This window comes from Notamacropus eugenii, chromosome 1 (genome assembly GCF_028372415.1).
Source record: "Notamacropus eugenii isolate mMacEug1 chromosome 1, mMacEug1.pri_v2, whole genome shotgun sequence".
NCBI classification, from domain to species: domain Eukaryota; kingdom Metazoa; phylum Chordata; class Mammalia; order Diprotodontia; family Macropodidae; genus Notamacropus; species Notamacropus eugenii.
The window spans coordinates 354,649,421-354,668,268 of NC_092872.1; the positions used below are offsets into that span (position 1 = coordinate 354,649,421).

At 37.3% G+C, this 18,848-nt stretch overlaps 1 protein-coding gene and 1 pseudogene across 2 annotated transcripts in view; both read right to left on the minus strand.

Annotated features, from left to right (window-relative positions):
• WDR25 (WD repeat domain 25) overlaps positions 1-18,848 on the minus strand; it is a 252,118-nt gene that overhangs the window by 22,189 nt on the left and 211,081 nt on the right. The window lies entirely within an intron of this gene.
• On the minus strand, positions 12,889-13,417 carry LOC140518257 (small ribosomal subunit protein uS10-like; annotated as a pseudogene).

The following is an 18,848-nucleotide window of genomic DNA, read 5'->3' on the forward strand; positions in this document are numbered from 1 at the left end:
TGATTGTGAAAAGTTCCAAATGCCAAGACAAGGGGATGTTGTAGCTTCTTAAGAAGAATAATGACATGGACAAAACTGAGTTCTACAGAATATCAGTTTTGCAGCATGTGGAGTATGAACTATAGAAACTGAAGGCAGAGAGGTTAATTAGGAGACTATTGCAATAGTCCAAACAAAAATCTGAACAAGGATGGTTATGATGTAGGTGGAGAGGAGATACCTGTGAGATATATTGTGGAGAATTAACAGAACATGGTAACTAATTAGATATGTTGATGTGGAAAAGCTTTAAAAAAAATAAGCCAGGAATTGTCTGACATGCCCCCTACATTTTGGGAAAACAAATTAAACCTATTCCAAAATAGAATGAACTGCCTTAGAATGCAGTGGAATTTCCCTCTCTTTGGAGATCTGCAAGCAAAAAGCAGGATAATCATTCCTAGACAAGGGATGGAGCAGCTTCTTTTTAAAATTTTTACTGATAAATTTTGCTTTTACATAATCTTCATTTCTGAAAATTCCCTATCCCCTGTCATGTGAGTCCTTTCCCATGACCAAAAAAAGAATTTTAGAAAAGGAATTCAATAAAACTAACCATTAAATCAACCAATTTCAATAGCATATGCAATATTCCACATCCTTAGTTCCCCACTTCAATCAGTCAATCAATCAATAAGCATTTATTAAGCACATATTATATCCCAGGCACTGTGCTAAGCACTTCTTCAAAGAGGGAAGGGACATGCATTCTCTCCTCTCTGCTTCAGGGTCAGTCTTGGTCATTACAATTACACAGAATTTATCTCCTCTTTTGTAACAACTGTTTACATTATGTTCTTGGATCTGCTGGCTTTACTCTCTATCATATAAGTTTACATAAATCTTCCCACATTTCTCTGAGTTCCTCCCATTCAGTGTTTCTTATAATGAGGTAATATTCCTTCACATTCATGTACCACAACTTGTTTAGCTATTCCCCAATTAACAGTTTCCTTGGTTTCCAGGTTTTTGCCATATAGAGGAGATTTTTGCCTAGCAATGGGTTTAATTAGATGATTTTTGCAATCCTGTATGATTCTGAGATCCTGTGAGTCTTTTTCAAGTGTGGAAAAGAATTAAAGAAAGCCAAAGGAGGGATTATATCTTAAGGTTCTCCATCATGTTCGAATGAAGGGACAAGAGGAAGGTGAGAAACTACAAATGAAGGGCATTAACTGAACAGGTGGAAGAACTTCATCGGTTAAGGGTCATTAAAATGATTAAATGTACTTACAAGGACAATTGTGAAATGTCTTTCCTTAGGGAGCTTTAAGAGTAGGATGGACTACCATCTGTCTAGGATGGTATGTAGGAGAGGCGTGGGCCAGGCTTAGATGAAGCAAACAGGAAAGTTCCCATGTAGATGCACACGTTGTCCCTTTAATAGGTACTGATTGGCCTCAGCTCCATTCATTTTCATTGGACATCGATAGAAGCAGAATCAAAATGAATTAACTCTTTAAGTTCACATGAAAACATCACCAAATTTCTACAGGCTGCTCAAATGCAACCATCTAAGAACAAAACTGAAGAAAACCAACCAAAAGACCTCTTTTCAGGGATGTGACACTTGGGAGCTAATTAAAAACATTGCCTATTTCTTCTTTCTTCTGAAAACTCTCCTTTCCCTCACTAACAAAATGGCCTAGTCAACCATTTTTAAGACTAGAGAGGACTCTGGCCATTCTGGAAAGGAATTTGAAACTGTGTCTAAACCATGCACATCCTTTAACCCAGCAATACCACTACTAGGCCTATATGCTAAAGAGACCAAAGAAAGAAGGAAAGGAGCCATTTACAAAATGTTTTTGTCTACAAAAACATTTACAGCAACTCTTTCAAAGAACTGGAAACTATGGGAGTGCCCATAGACTGCGGAATGGCTATTATGATATGTTAGTATAATGGCATTTCACCAAAAGAAATGATGAAAAAGATAGTTTCATAATAATCTGTGAAGAGTGGTATGAAATGATGCAGAATGAAGGGAACAGAAACTGGAAAACAATTTATACAGTAACAACACTGTAAGGATAAACAACTTGGAAAGATTTAAGAAATCTGATCAATGCAATGACCAATCATGATTCCAAAGGGAAGATAAAAAAGCATGCTACCTACCTCCTGATAGATGAATGGTAGACTCAAGTTGCAGAATGATGCCTACATTTTTGAACATGGCAAGCATGGGAATTAATTTTGCTTCACTATGTATATTGTTACAAGAATTTTGTTTTTCTTTTTTTTTCATGAGAGGGTGAGGGGAGGGAGAAAAGAGGCAGGGAGAGTGCTAGGAAGGAAGGAAGGAAGGAAGGAAGGAAGGAAGGAAGGAAGGAAGGAAGGAAGGAAGGAAGGAAGGAAAGAAGGAAGGAAGGGTCATGGAAACATTTTTAATGTATAAAAGAGACCAGAAAGAATGCTAAACAAAAAGTAATCACAGATAAGCAGTATATAATTAAAAGTTACATGCTGAATTTTTATTTTCTGAAAAAGAAAAAGCAATCTGTACATAATATTCACAGCTTCACATACAATCCTTTTTATGTTCTCCTCTGTCTATGGAAGTGCTCATTTTAGTTGGCATTTATAAAAAAAAACCCCAGAAGAAGTGTTTAAAAAAACCAAAAACAAGGAAAAATCAAACCAGAAGAAGTTTGGTTCTAAAGTGGTTACCAAGCTGAATTAACATACATTAGTCCCTGAATCAAAAGATGATAGGATCATAGATCTAGAGCCATAAGGTTCAGAGGTTATTGAATTCAACTCCCTCATTTTACAGATCGGGGAACTAAGGCTGAAAAAGGTTAAGATGCTTGCTACGTAGTCACAATTAACAGTTATGGGATTTGAATGTAGGTCCAATGATTCCAACTTTATCACTCTTTAGTACCACATTGCTTCTGAAGAGCTAGGTCTTACAGGCAAATAAATCCCTTGATTTCTCATAGATGAAATATCAGCTCTACTGAAACTAGATAACCATAGGAACAGTTCTTCCCAACAGATCAATCTCAAACAACCAGAAGGGCATACATCACTCACTCAGCTACATTTTCTTACCCTTTCCTGAACTCCATTACAGTAAGTATTATGCTGAGGCTCTCAAATATATGCTGAAGTTGATGGAGCAGAAATTCAGACAATAGCTCTATCAGAGATGCAGCCTCAGATGTCGCAGGAAAGTCTCATTATCATAGACTCATTTAATATTGTAAATATACACCACAGCTTCTAGAGAGAGGTAAAACATAAGGTAACCAGAGGCAAAGAAAATAATCACACATATGTTTTCCCCTGTCCCCTGACTCTTTTAAGAGTCAGCTTCTTGGGCAAGACACTCAGAGACGTACTCAGGTCAAGGAATGTTCCTAAGAATCCTGACAGTGTGGTTGCACTGTTCCTAAGCAATACAAGCTCATCTGGCTCCACAATGCTCTCCTAAGACAACCAAATCTGCCACAAGGCTCCACAGTAGTGACCAATCTATAACTACCAGAAGTAAGGCCTGTTTTCTTCCTCCTTAATTTCTCTATCACATGTTGTCCTTGGAATACCCTAAATGAAAGGAGCTTATCTCAAGGGGCTCTATGATGTCTTTCAGATAATGCTAACCTAGCCTGATTCTCTTAGCTTCTTATTGACCCTGGCCATGGTTCTGAAAGAAGGTAGCCAGGGCCAGATCCTTTTGAGAAATGAATTGGAACAATATTATTAGGAGGTGTATAACCAGGATGATAAAGGCCCTTCAGAGCATGCCACACAAGCATTAACTAAAGCAATTAGAAACATTCAGTCTGCAGAAGAGACTTAGGGGAACATGATGCTCCCTTCTAATATCTGAGGGGTATGTGGTAGAGAGATTTGATTTGTTCTCCTTGGTCCCAGAGGGCAGAACTAGCAGCAATGGGTGGAAGTTGCAAAGAAAAACATTTTAGTCTAATGTTTGAAAAAACTTTAAATTATCTATAAGTAGAAGGGGCAGCCTTAGGAGCTAATGGGTTATCCAATAGTAAGTTAACAAGAATCTATTAAGTATTTAGTATGTACCACGTACTGTGCTAATAATAATAAGCATTGGGAATACCCAAAAAAGGCAAAAATTCATTCAGTCTCACTAGATAGATATAAATATGTGTCTGTATATACATACACACACAAATATATACATATATAATATATGTACATATTTATATATTTGTTACAAGGGTTTTGCTTGGGGGCGGAATTTGAGGAAAGAAAATAAATGTTTATTAATTGAAAAAAATTTTTAAGCCTAAAAGAGTCCCTATAATCAAGGATGATGATAAACTTGTATGACCTCTATGGTCCACTTTCTCTGCTCCTAACTTTAGGTTCCAGAGCATTAATAAATAAAGTCACAGAATCATGTCAACTGGTTCTAGCACAAATTTTTGCCATTTTATCTCATTTGGATCCTCACTGCTAAACTACAATCTTTTGCCTCTTTTCATTAATCCAGCACTCAGTATAGTGCCTGGCACAAAATGTTTATTGACTAAGTGATTGATCTGCCTATCACTTTCATCAGAATGGCTAGCAAAACTTCATGTTCTTCATTCCCCCAGTCCCACACCTACCTCTTTCACTGTGATGACCTCACATTCTACTGAGAAATGCAGGACATCATTCTGTTCATCTTCCCCTTTTTTCCATCTGTCATTTAACCACCACAGAAGTTCTATCCTTCCCTAAATTCTTCCACACTTAATCCATCTATCTATGTCCTTTACTTTATCTCTACTTTCTTCTCCTAGATCTTGGACTATCAATTATCCTCTTATCCTCTTGTACCTTCAATCTCTCCACTACTGACACTTTAATTTTTGCCTAAATAAAAGATCAAATCTCCCCTATCCTTTTCCTTATCTCCCTAGCCCCCCAACATAAACCATAAGCTCTATAAGGATAGGGAATGTGTCTAAACTTAGAATTCATTTAGTCCTAAGTGTAGAGCTCTGCTTGTCGAATTCCCTCACCCCTTAGCCACCATCTCTCTCTGCCTTTCTTTTCATTCAAGAAGTAGTCAATAATTTAACAAACATTTATAAAATATCCATTATGTTCAATGCATTGTGCTGGATTCTAGAGATACAAAGATGAAAAATAAATACAGTCCCATCCTACTTGGCAAGCATACAAATGAGTATGATATAAGGTATATGATGATAGAAGCAAAAATATAATAAAAACAAAGTACTCAAAGAGGATTTGGGGACAGAGGGATCTATTTGATTTACTGGAAGAGCAGAATGGGGAAGGTAGGACTACATGGAGTTAGATCTGGATGAATTTCAATAGACAGAGATAAGAAAGAAGTACACTAAAGAAAAAATGGGAGATAACTTGTACAAATGCCCACAGGTAAGGGACAACAAGATAAGATCAGAAAAGGGCTACTAGTTCAGTCTGGCTTGATTACAGGGGTGGGGAATCTGTGGCTCGGGGGCCTATAAGTCCTCAAGTGCAGCTTTTGACTGAACCAACTTCATAGAATAAATCTCCTGAATAAAAGGATTTGTTCTGTAAAACTTGGATTCAGTTAAAAGGCCATACCTGAGGACCTAGAAGGCCACAAGTTCTCCACCCCTGGGCTAGAACATAGGATTTTTAGTCACTACTACTGATAAATGGTGGTTCTCTTCCTACCTGTCTGACCATTCATTCTCACTCACCTTTGTTGGATCATGACTGTGTTCTATCTAAAAAGGCGGGCATCCATTAAGGAATTGTCCTGAGCCCTCTTCTCTTCTTGCTTTTTATTTGGTGATTTCACTAGCTCCCAAGTGTCCAATTATTGTGTGTGTTCATCCTTCGTTGCCAAAGAAGACCATGCCACCAGAGAAATGATGACATGACTTGCACTTGACTTTGTTTTGAGGGAGGGAGGGCTGTGCAGGTCACCAGCCTCACTTCTCCTCCTGAGCCATCTGAGTCCAGTGACCAGATATTCATCAGGATGACTGGAGATGACCCAGGATGAGGCAATTGGGGTTAAGTGATTTGCCCAAGGTCACACAGCTAGTGAGGTGAGATTTGAACTCAGGTCCTCCTGACTCCTGGACTGGTGCTCTATCCACTGCACTATCTAGCTGCCCCATCCAATTATTAGGGGCATCTGGGTAGGGCAGGGGACAAAGTATTGGACTTGGTGTCAGGAAGACCTGAATTAGAATACTGCCTCAGATACTGGGATTCTGGGAAAGTCACTTAGCTAATTTAGCTTTCTCATCCATTAAATGAGGATAATAACAGCACCTACCTCACAGGGTTGTTCAAACGAGATCACATATTTAAAGTTGTTAGCAAACCTTTAAAGAGCTATATATAGAAAAACTATTAGAATTATCATCAATAACATCAGCTCTATGCAAATGATTCCTTTTATCTGGCTTTAATCTTTCTCCTGAACTTTAGTCCCATGTCTCCAGCTGTTATATCCACCTGGATACACTTCTTCCAAAGCACAGCTCAGAGGCCACCCCTTACTAATGCCCCTTCTGATTCCACAGTTGTTAGAGTTCTCTCACTCTCCAAATGATTTTGTATAATTTTGTATATACTTTGTATTTACCTAAGTGGGCATATATTTTATTCCTCCACTTTCTAATGTAAGGTCTTTGTTTCATTTTCTGTCTTTTACTCACAGCTGGTACCTCAGTACCTTGCAAATAGTAGGAGGGCAAAAAATACCTATTGAACTGAACTGAATCGAATAATATGACTTGTTTGAAAGATTAAATTTGACCTGCTGAATAAGAAATTCTATTTTATATTAGAGAGGTTAAGGGAAAGAAGGTGACAGAGGGAAATGCTGAAAAGCATAGTTTGAGACCAAATCTGATCAAAGTTGCACCAAAAGTTTAAAGGATAAAAAGGAAAGAAAAAAAGTAAAATAACATAAAAGATAATAAATAGGAAAATCAAACATTCATTGGGCAGCTATTTAGGATATCATCTACACAGCAACTAAGGCTGGAACTCACTCAGAAAAAGCAGAGAAAATTTATTATAGAATATTCCAAACAGATGTAATCACAAGAATGAAAGCTTCAAAGGAAAAATGATTGCTCAGGGTAAACCTTCCAAAAACATTTAGGACTCACATTTGAGAACCTCAGAATACACGATCACAAAGAAAGTCTTTCTGCCTTCAAATCTCTTCCTTCTCCAAACTACCTTTACAAAACTATCAAAATAAATCCACAAGTCACTCCTTTGCTCAAAAATCTTGAGTGGCTTTCTCTTGTCTTTCAAGATCAAATGCAAACTCTTTAGTTTAGCATTCAAAATTCATAATATGATACCAACTGACCTTTCCAGTCTTATTCTACACCATGCCTTTCTCACATTCTATTTTTCATTCATTTTTATAGCCAAACTGGACTACTGATCTTTCCTGATTTTAGCCTGCTCTCTCTCTCTCTCATTCCCATGCACTCACACCAGCTCTACCTAGAATACACTCTCTCCACATTTCTGCCTGCTGAGATATCTCTCTACCTTGAAGACTTGAGTCAGATGTTAGTTACATCCTCCAATAACGCCTTCCCTAATCCCCCTCCCACCCTCTCTTTTTCTTTAAGTTTTCTTAAAGCACTTTACTAACTCTTTCCTTTCCCCTCTTTATATTCTTCACACATATGCCACATCCTCTAGGAGATTGTATCCCCAATGTCCAAAACAAGGTTGTGCACCCAGTAACTGGTACTTAATAAGTAATCAACTGTGGCATTCAAATGAGTTGGAAATCAGCAACACCAGGACTTTCCATTTGTTTAAATATTTCTATAACTTGCAGGTGCCACAGCTAATCAGATACATTGGCTTATGCCTTATTGCAGTGAATGGTTTCAATACATCAAGATCTATGCTTTCATTGGTGTGAAATCTCTTTTCACCAATGCAGATCACAACCCTCCCTCCTTTAGGAGATGGTCTTGAATTGAAGCTTTTGTCAAAAATTTCATGCTCCTGTGGCCAGTTTGGTGATGAGGACATCTAACTTAGCTCAGCTGGTATGAAGACAAGAATAATCATAATAACTCACATTTTTACAGTGCTTTCTACAGGCACTGTGCTATAAATGCTTTACAAATCTTATCTCAATTGATCCTCACAACAACCTGAGTGATAGGTGCTATTTTTATCCCCATTTTAAAGATGAGGAAACTGAGGCAAACAGAGGCTAGGTACCTGCCTAAGGTTACATACTTAGAAAGTGTCTAAGGCTAGATTTGAACTTAGATCTTCCCGACTCTGGACCTGGTGCTCTAGTCACTGCGCCATCTAGCTAACCCTGCCCAATAGCTACTGAACCCATACTTCAAGTCTCTCCAGGATGAAATAGAGTTTGTCTTCTCTTGGCATAGAGGTCTTCAAGAACCTTAACCAAGATGTGATGTCTAGGGAGAGATCAGATAATGGAGGCAGGGAAGAACCCCCCCAAAAAATTAATGAATTATGGATGGATTTTATAATAGGCTTCACTATCAGGGCTAATTATTTTAAATAAGAAGCTCTATTCTAAGTTGGCCATTAGAAAACCAAATTATGTCCACAAGTATATCTTAAATCACACATACCTTGCATATGCTAAAACCATATTTTCTTTAGCAAAAACTTTTCATCAGCATCTCAGGCCTTGAGAAAAGAAGGACATACAGCACCCATAACTGACAAAAAAAATTTCTTCCTCATGAACATCAACTGATGTTCTGTTTTTAGACATAACAAAGGAAAATCCCCACATGTATGAAAGTGTGAACTATCTACTCCTAGATCAGTTCATTTGATACATCTCTTTAACAAATATTTATTAACTATCTATTTGCAGAGGACTGGGCTGAACCTGAGGAAGATATAATGTAAAGTCAAGTCATAGCTCCAAGCATCATGGAATACACACTTTAATATGGGAGAAGACACATACATAAACACTATAAACCACACCAGTATGTGGTAAGTAGGCAGCTAGGGAGTACTGGGTTTGCAATCAGGAAGATTCATTTTCATGAGTTCACTCTACCCTCAGAAACTAGATGTGTGACCCTGTGCAAGTCACTTAATCGTGTCTGCCTCAGATCCATCTTCTGTAAAATGAGCTAGAGAAGGAAATGGCAAACTACTCCAGTATCTTTGCCAAGAAAACCCCAAATGGGGCTGTGCAGAGTCAGACATTACTGAAAGGACTCAACAAAAAATACAAGTACATTAGAACAAAGTGTTATTGTGTGAGGTCTGAGGGTACCAGGCACCTAAAAGGTAATGAACAGAAGATCACAGAATAGACTTTGAACACGTTTTATTGTTCAAGGAAGCTAATAGGTACTTTTAGCAATTAGATTTTTACCAGAGAGAAGTTGTGATGGAATGGAATAATTGTTGGATTTGGAATAAGAAGACCTGAACCCAAGTGTCATCTCTGATATCTACTAGTTCTATGTCTTTGGACAAAGCTTTTTACTCCTTAAACCTCAGCTATTTCCTTGGCTATTAAGTCAGCTTAATAATTCCTACTCCACCATCTAATGGGTCTATTGTAAAGTTCAGTTATCATAACATAGATGAATTCTATCTCTTTTTTTAATCTTACCTGTGATTTCATTCATGTAAAGAATTCTCAGAAGGAAACTCCTACCAATGCAGATCAGTAAGTCCTCTCCAATTTATAATCACAGAAAGCTACTTTTCTGAGCACTGGGAAATGAAGTGACTTCTCCAGGGTCACCTAGTCAATACATCAAAGGCTGAGCTTTTAACCCAAGGAATCCAAGGAAGTTCTCTACCCACTATAAGGAAAGCCTCTCCATAAACATGAGTTACAATGACTGTTGTTGTCTTTACTGTTGTTACTGTTATATTCCCCCTGCACAGAGGGAAATATAGTTAAATAAATATGGAATCACATAGCTTTAAAATATTATATCAAGAAATGAAGAATTTAAGAATTTTGATGCCATTGAAATCTTTCCAAAAGGGCTCTATAAAACAAGCATTAAGTATTAATGAACTGTGTAACATCCATACCAGTGTATGTGTCTAGGAAGTGAACTGTTATGTCAATGTCAATTTTATTGTAAAAATCTTATCATGATCAGTAACTTACTGTGCTCAGAAAACCAACAGGCAGACCTGGAAAACTCATAAGAAGTGTGAAGAAGAAAATATAAGGAGGGAGCATGGGGGACTGAGGAAGGCAATAGTCAGTACATCAAAGGCAACAGTTTAGAATTCAGCTTGACAAATATCATTCCTAGTTCACAAAGAGCAAGGATAAATTGTGGTAGAAAGAGAGAAGTATTTATGACTGAAGGATGGTCACTTGCTACCTTCTGTCACCTTGGGCAAGTCCCCTCCTCTTTCTGAACTTCAATTTCCTCATCTTTTTTAACATAAAGAATTAGACTTAGTAGATGCTACATAGGATCCCTTCCAGCTTTAACACTGAGCCCTATAATTACTATTATTGATATTAACAGGTTATTCAAATTTTATTTCTCAATGACTGTGAGTTCCTCAAGGGCAAGGACTCCAATTTATAGTTTTTCAGTCTTTCCTATAGAATCTTGTAGAGGCTTTTACAGGCATCAAATACTCAATCAATACTATATTAGATTCATTTTAGGTTTTACAACTAAAAATCAGAATTCTTTGAAAGGAAAAAAAATTGTTGAAAATTGGGGGAGGGGAGGAAACTAACACACAAATTATACTTTTAGTTATTGTGACAGGTTTTCTATAATTATTTTAAATCAAATAAAAACATTTTACTCCTTTTCAAGATCAGTAGCTGCTTGTCTTTTTCACTCTAATTGTCATTATCTTCCTGAGTGCAATCAGATTTTACACAGCAAATTTCAAGGAAGAAACACGCTGCCTAACTCCCACCACTGGCTTAAAAAACCCTAAAAGGTTATTTATCACTTAATAAGTGCCAGGAGTATATGAGATACCAGTTTTGGTCAAGGGTATTCTCATATCACCTCAATGTATCTGTACTGGTCAACACCCTCACACACAATGCTTTCAAACAATGCTTTTGTTCTTTTGCATATAATTCCAACTTGTTTTCCAGGATGGCTTTACCCATACACAGATCCACCAACAGTGTATTAACATGCCTGTTTTCCCATAGCCTCTCCAAGATCTATCATTTTCTTTCTTTTTTTGCCACCTTTTTTGAATTTCATGGGTTTGAGGTAAAATCTCATAATTGCTTTAATTTGTATTTCACTAATTAGTAGATGATTTAGAGCACTTTTTATATGGTTGTTAATAGCCAAGATTTCTTCTCTTGAGAAATGCCTGCTCATACCTTTATACCATTTTATCAATTGAGCAAAGGCTCTAAGTCTCGCAAATTTTCATTAGTTCCTTATGTATCTTAGAAATAAGACCTTTATCAGTGAAATATGCTGCAAAGACTTTCCCCAGCTGGTTGTTTCCCTTTTAGTCTGGCCTTTATTAGATTTGTTTGTGCAAAAAAAAAATTATGTAACCAAAATGATCTATTTCATCTTCTATGATCCTCTCTATCCCTTGTTTGATCATGAACTTCTCTCCTATCCATAGATCTCATGTGTAATTTCTTTCTGTGTTTCCCTAATTTATGATATGCTCTTCTATATCTAGATCATTTATCCATTTGGAGTAAAGTTACTAAATAGTGTGTGCCTTTTGACTTAGTTATATTACTGCTATACTCAAAACAGATCAAAGGTATGGGAAAAGGTCCTATACGTACAAAAAATATCTACAGCCCTGGAAACTGAAGAGACGCCCGTCCATTGAGGAGTGACTGAACAATTTGTGGTATGTGAATGTGATGGAGTCCTACTGTTTTGGGAGAATGAGGAAGTAGATGGTTTCAAACAAACATGAAAGACAGGAACTGAAACAGTAAAATGTACAGTCAGAACAATTTCTACAATAGAACATCAATACTGTAAAAACAAACAATTTTAAAGACTTTTATAAACTGAGGAAGAATGAAATGAGCAGGACCATGAGGACAAACAACTATGAAAGATATAAGAACTATTATCAGTACAATGCCCTTCCAGGATTCCAGAAGACCAAGAATGAAACATACTGTGCACATCTTAATAGAGAGGCAAGAAATTTAAGAGGTAGAATGAGACGCATAGTTTTGCGCACAGCCAATTAAGGAATCTATTTTGCCTAACTCTGCATGTTTGTTACAAGGAACTGGGAGAGAGGTTCTCTTTGTTTTCAATGGGGTTGAAAGTAGATGAGAGAGAAAACAGTTTTCTGTTCATTTTAAAATTAAAAATAGAGAAGTGCTACAGATGTGGAATCTTGCTTACACTTTCAGAGGAGGTCACTACATTGCTGTTTTGCTTAATTGTTTTTACTTTGTTGCAAGAGACTTCTCAAGGGTGAAGGCAATCTATAAATGTTTGTAAGGTAAAACCTAAACATCAATAAAACTTGAAAAAATTTTAAAACAGGTATTCTACATAAACACTTACTGAATGGATGAATGAAAGAGACAATGAATGAACATGATGGTCAGTTTTAGAGCCTTTGGCTGACATATCATTCTGCACTTGACATAATGTAATATATATCAGTGTTATTTTGGTGCATATTCCATAGGCTTCATAGGGCTTAGAGGGGGGAATGAAGAGAGAAACTAAGAATGCTAAAGCTAGAGGGACCTAAGAGGTTACCCATCCCTGAACACTATTTGAGGATTTTTACTGATGAAAACACCTAAATCCTGAGTCAGCCCATTCGTCTGATGGGCTCTCTGATTTTTAGGAAATTTTTTTCTTTTTACTGAGTCAACATTCGCATTTTGCAAAGGTGAAAACCAAGGGCCAGAGCCCAAATTAACAGGGGTAGTATGTAAAAGAGTTGTATTTTTTTTAATTGCAATCAATTCATTAAAAGAGATGACTGATTAGGTATCTGAAAAGTTGACTTCAACTTCTGCACCTGGTTCAATGCTAATAGAAGTGATCTGTTTAACAATTTCAGAAGAATTGTGAAAACCAATAAGGTGTTTGTGGATTCTTAATGGACCCCAAGTCTTTGAACCTTCACCACCAGGAGTTTTTCTAGTTGTGTCTTAGTGGGCGTTGGAAAAGGTCCCTTCACTTTCAAGTTCTTTCCTTTGGCTTTTTTAATTAGGTCAGCATACACTTTCTAGAGTGATTTCACATTGTGGTTTGTGAGATTGATCCGGATCCAGTGAAGGGCCACATTGGGCTCCACAAGTGTCTTGTCAGTGTCTTTGAATGCCATGGCAGTGGAGTGACTTCCTGACTGGCTGATTCCTCAGTGACAGTGAACAGCAGTGACTCAGGAGGAGAGCCAGGGACTGCAGCCGTGATACCTTTACCAAAGAAAAGAGTTGCATTTTTAACCCAGACCCTCCGCCTCCAAATCTAGGGTCTTTCCTACGATGTGAGCTGCCAGCACCAACGCCTCATAGTTCTTTGCCTCACCATCAATGAGCACAGGAGTGGTACACAGGAGGCACTCAGGGAGCATTACTGACATGCTGACATAACTGGGAAGGGGTCATGGGACATAGAGAATGGCAGAGAGGGCAGAGGTTGGGATAGATGCTCGGTGTTATTGACACAAAAGTACATCTGAAACTTTTCCAGACTATGTCAGTATCTATCACAGGAACATCTGTTTTTAATCTAACACCCTTCTGAGTCGACATTGTTGGTGTCCGCCCTAGGACAGCATCTGGTATTTTTAACAGACTGCTTAATCAGACAGTGTCATTGCTGAGTAATTTCTTACGTGTTTTCTCTTCAAGGCTAAAAACAGTCTAAGCACCTTTAACTGATGAGACTGTCAGGAAGGAATGGATGACAAGAATCCTCTCTTTTTACTAGCACTAGCATGATGAGGCATTTCACACTTTAAAACAGGTTCAAATAAACCAATGGAGAATTCTGACTCCTTTTTTTGTTAGTTCCCTGTCTTGGACTATTTATTCTCCTCACTCCCCACAACTAACCAGTTGCTAAATCCTCTTGTTCCTAGCTCAGTGACATCTCTCATGCTCATCCCTACCTCTCCATTTATTCTGCTTTCACCCTCATTAAAAGGCCCTTCTTAGCTCTCCCCTGGACCACACATTAGCCCTATAATAGGTCTGCCTACCTTTACTCTCTCCTTTCCAATCCATCTTGCATGAAACTACCAAAATTTTCTTCCATTTAATGCACTGATTTAATGAACTCCCTTTTATAGCAACCCCTGTTTCTATAGTGCTTTCATGGTTTACAAAGCACATTCTTTGCAAAACCCCACAAGGCAGGTAATTAAAATGTCACTGTCCCCATTTTAGAGCTGAAAAAATTAAGGCTCGGAGAGGCTATTTTTAATTATGAAAAAGTATTGTCACAGACATGCATTTATCTAAAGAACATTGTACTAGAGTAGGCTGTTCACTACAAATGTATGAAAACGTTTTCTCTCTCTTTGAAACTCAACTCAAAATTATATATATGGCTCCCCACAAGATAAAAGTACTCCTAAAAAATGGCATTCAAGGCCCTCCACAATATGGTTCAAACCTACTATTCTAGTTTTATTCCACTCTACATTCTATCCAAAATGGACTACCTGTCCAGTTTTTTCTGATTCTACCCTCCTTCCACCTCAATGCATTGATGTAAATCATATTCCATGCCTAGAATTCATGAGGAATAGCTTGCACAAATGTATGGAAGTAGTGCTACCAATTTTTATGTCATATAGAGCCACTTTACCTTTCTTAACCTCAGTTATCTGAGCTGTAAAATGGGGATCACATCCACACTCCCTTTCTCACAAAGTTGTTGGAAGGATAAAGAAAAGTAATGAGGGTAAAGTACTTTGCATCCATAAAGCACTATGGACATCCTATTAAAATCTTTCTCAAGCCTCAGTTAAGTTCCTACCTCTTCCTTGAGGACTCCCCTAATCTTGGTGAAGTGGATAGAGCAGGAGTCTGAAGGACCTGCAGTAGTCAGGAGGAACTGAGTTCAAATCTCACCTCAGACACTTGACACTCACTAGCTGTGTGACTTAACCCCAATTGCCTCATCCTAGGTCATCTCCAGTCATCCTGATGAATATCTGGTCATTGGATTCAGATGGCTCTGGAGGAGAAGTGAGGCTGGTGACCTGCACAGCCCTCCCTCACTCAAAACAAAGTCAAGTGCAAGTCATATCATCATTTCTTTAATGGCATGGTCTTCTTTGGCAACGAAGGAGGAACAACACAGACCTCCCACCTATAACTGGTCTCCCTCCTGTACTTTTCTTAAAGTACTTTCTCTAGTTCTGTTCTTTGCCATTATATATGTGCACAAACTCCCTCCCATCATACTAACTCTTCTTACAATCTGACAGTAGGGCTTGTACTTACATCTTATCTTTATATCCCCTGAATCTAGTCAGTCAACTAGCATGTATTATTAAGTGTTAACTGTGTGCCACGCACTGTGCGAAGTGCCAGGGTGCTTAAGCACTGTAAATACTATATGTAAGCTTTTTACATAAGAAAATCAAGCTCAGAGAAGCTATTTTCAAGAAAAATATTGGCCCAGATATGCATTTGTCTAAAGAACATTGCACTAGAATGGGTTGTTGACTATAAGCATATGAAAAGGTTCTGTTTGTCTGTCTGTCTGCCTGTCTGTCTGTCTCCTCCTCCTCCTCCTTTCTCCTTCCCTCCCTCCCTCCCTGTCACAACTTCCATCTAATTGTAGCCTTTGTTCCTTTGAAATCCAAGCTTGTTTCAACACAATGGTCTAAGATCAACTCAATAATAACAATGCTACTCATTTATATTCTGTTTTATGGATGCAATGAATAAGTGCCTAAAATATAAATAAAAAGACAGTTACTGCCCTTAAGGCAATTACATTCTAATAGGAAAAATCTAGCTTAATACTTGTTGCTGTTAGTTAAGATATACTCTCATTTAACTGTAATCATTTTGAGAAAATTACTAGTTCTGACAAAAATCTTTTCTTTTAGAAGCAAGACCCTGAATAAGCCACTTCCTTTTTATGAGCCTTGATTTCTTCTTTTTTTTGATGAGAGGACTGAAACAGATAAATGGTGAAGTTATTTTTAAAATATTTTTTACTGAATTTCAAGCTTATGATTTTAAATGAAAGTGTCCCAGCTCCTATAAGTTCCATCATAAAATGGTATACTTACATCAATAGCTATTTGGAAAAAAGAACATCCTTGGAGTATTATTAATTTGGTTATATGCTGCCCTTGAATATTAATTTAGGTTATTAATCTAAATCCCAGCAGATTTGATTCTCCTTCCTCAGAGCGAACCACACCTCCTGACTGCCTTCTTAATTAAAGAGAAAATTCAGCTATCATCAATGGAATCTGCATTGATGATAATTTTCCTCAATTATTATTATAATAAACATTCTTAAAATCTATATATTTTCCTAAAATGGAGTAAGGAAGATAAAGGTGATAAAATAGGAGGCACTGAGACACAATAACCAAAGGCAAGCCTTTTTATCTCCAAAGAAATAATATTTTCATAGTGCTCATAAATTTACAAAGGATTTTGCTCACAACAAATAATTCCATGGGAAGAATGTAAGTACTACTCTCCCCATTTTACAGGTTCAGAAATGGAATCTCCAGAGAAGAGAAGTTATTTACCCAGGGTCAAATACCTAATAAGTATCAGAGAAATGAGTCAAACCCAGTTCTTCAGATTCTAGCTTTTCTCTTTCCGTGAAATCAAACTGCCTTATAACAGCTCCTGTTTCTCTGGTGCTTTCAGGTTTACCAAGTACTTTCCTTGCAAAAACTCTATGAGGCCATAATTTAAATGTCATTGTCCCCATTTCAGAGCTAAAGAAACTGAGAGCCTATTTTCAATAAGAGAAAAGTATTATCAGACATGCATTTGCCTAAAGAATATTATACTAGAGTGAACTGTTGACTACAAAGATATGGAAAGGTTTTCCATATTTTATAGGAAAAGTTTTCTGTCTCTGAAAGGATAATAAATTAAATTTAAAAAGTGTTGGTACCAATGTAGCCAAGATTATAAGGAAAGCAGAAAGCTGGGAAACAATCCTTACAGCAAGTCCCCTGAATTCTCAAATATATAGAGAAGTGATTCAAATTTATAATACAAGCTATTTCCCAATTGATAAATGGTCAAAGAAATCAAAGATATCAATAGGCACATGAAAAAGTGCTCTAAATCACTTTTGATAAGAGAAATGAAAATTAAAAACAATTCTGAGATACCACTTCACACCTATCAGATTGGCTAACATGACAAAAAAGGAAAATGATATGTTGGAGAGGATATGAGAAAATTAGGACATTGATGCACTGTTGGTAGAGTTGTTAACTGATTCAACCATTCTGGAGCAATTTGGAACTATGCCCAAAAGGTAAACAAACTGTGCCATACCCTTTGCTTCAGAAATACCACTACTAGGTCTATATCCCAAAAAGATCATTAAAAAGGGGAAAGGACCTACGTGTGCAAAAATATTTATAGCAGCCTTTTTGTGGTGGCAAAATATTGGAAATTGAGGGGTTGCCCATCAATTGGGGAATGACTCAATAAGCTGTGGTATATAAATGTAATGGAACACTATTGTGCAATAAGAAATGATGAACAGGCAGATTTCAGAAAATCCTGGAAAGACTTGTGTGAACTGATGCAAAGTGAAATGAGTAGAACCAGGAAAATATTGTACACAGTATTAGCAACTCTGTGTGATGATCAATTATGAATGACTCAGTTTTCCTCAGCAATACAATGGTCCAAGAAAAATACAAAGGACTCATGAAGGAAAATGCTACCCACATCCAGGTAAAGAATTGATGGACTCTGAATGCAGATCAAAACATATTTTTTCACTTTATGCTATCTCATGTTTCTTTTTCCCTTTGATTGATTTATTTATTTTTAATTTTTAACATTCATTTTCACAAGATTTTGAGTTTCAGATTTTCTCCCCATCTCTCCCCTCTGCCCACCCCAAGATAATGTACATTCTGATTACCCCTTCCCCCAATCTGCCCTCCCCCCTATCACACCCGTCCTTTCTCTTATTTTCTATTTTCTTGTAGGGCAAGATAGATTTCTATATCCCATTGCCTGTATATCTTATTTCCCAGTTGCATGTAAAAACAATTTTTAATATTTGTTTTTAAAACTTTGAGTTCCAACTTCTCTCCCTCCCTCCCTCTCCACCCATCCCCCCGGGAGAGGGCAAGCAATTCAATATGTTATACATGTGTAGTTATGCAAAAGACTTCCATAAAAATCATGTTGTGACAGACTAGCTACATTTCTCTCCATTCTATCCTGCCCGCCATTTATTCTATTCTCCCTTTTGACGTATCCCTCCTCAAAAGTATTTACTTCTAATTACACCCTTGTCCCATTTGCCCTCCCTTTTATCATTCTCCCACACTCCCACTTATCATCATCTCCCACTTTCCTGTAGTGTAAAATAGATTTTCATACCAAATTGAGTGTGCATGTTATTCCCTCCTTAAGCCATATGTGATGAGAGTAAGCTTCACTTTTCCCCTCTCACCTCCCCTCTCTTCCCTTCCATTGAAAAAGCTTTTTCTTTCCTCTTTTATGTGAGAGATAACTTGCCCCATTCTATTTTTCCCTTTCTCCTCTCAATATATTCCTCTCTCACCCCTTAATTTTATTTTTTTAGATTTCATCTCTCCTGTTCAACTCACTCTGTGCCCTCTGTCCACAAGTATATAATCCCTCCAAGTATCCAAAT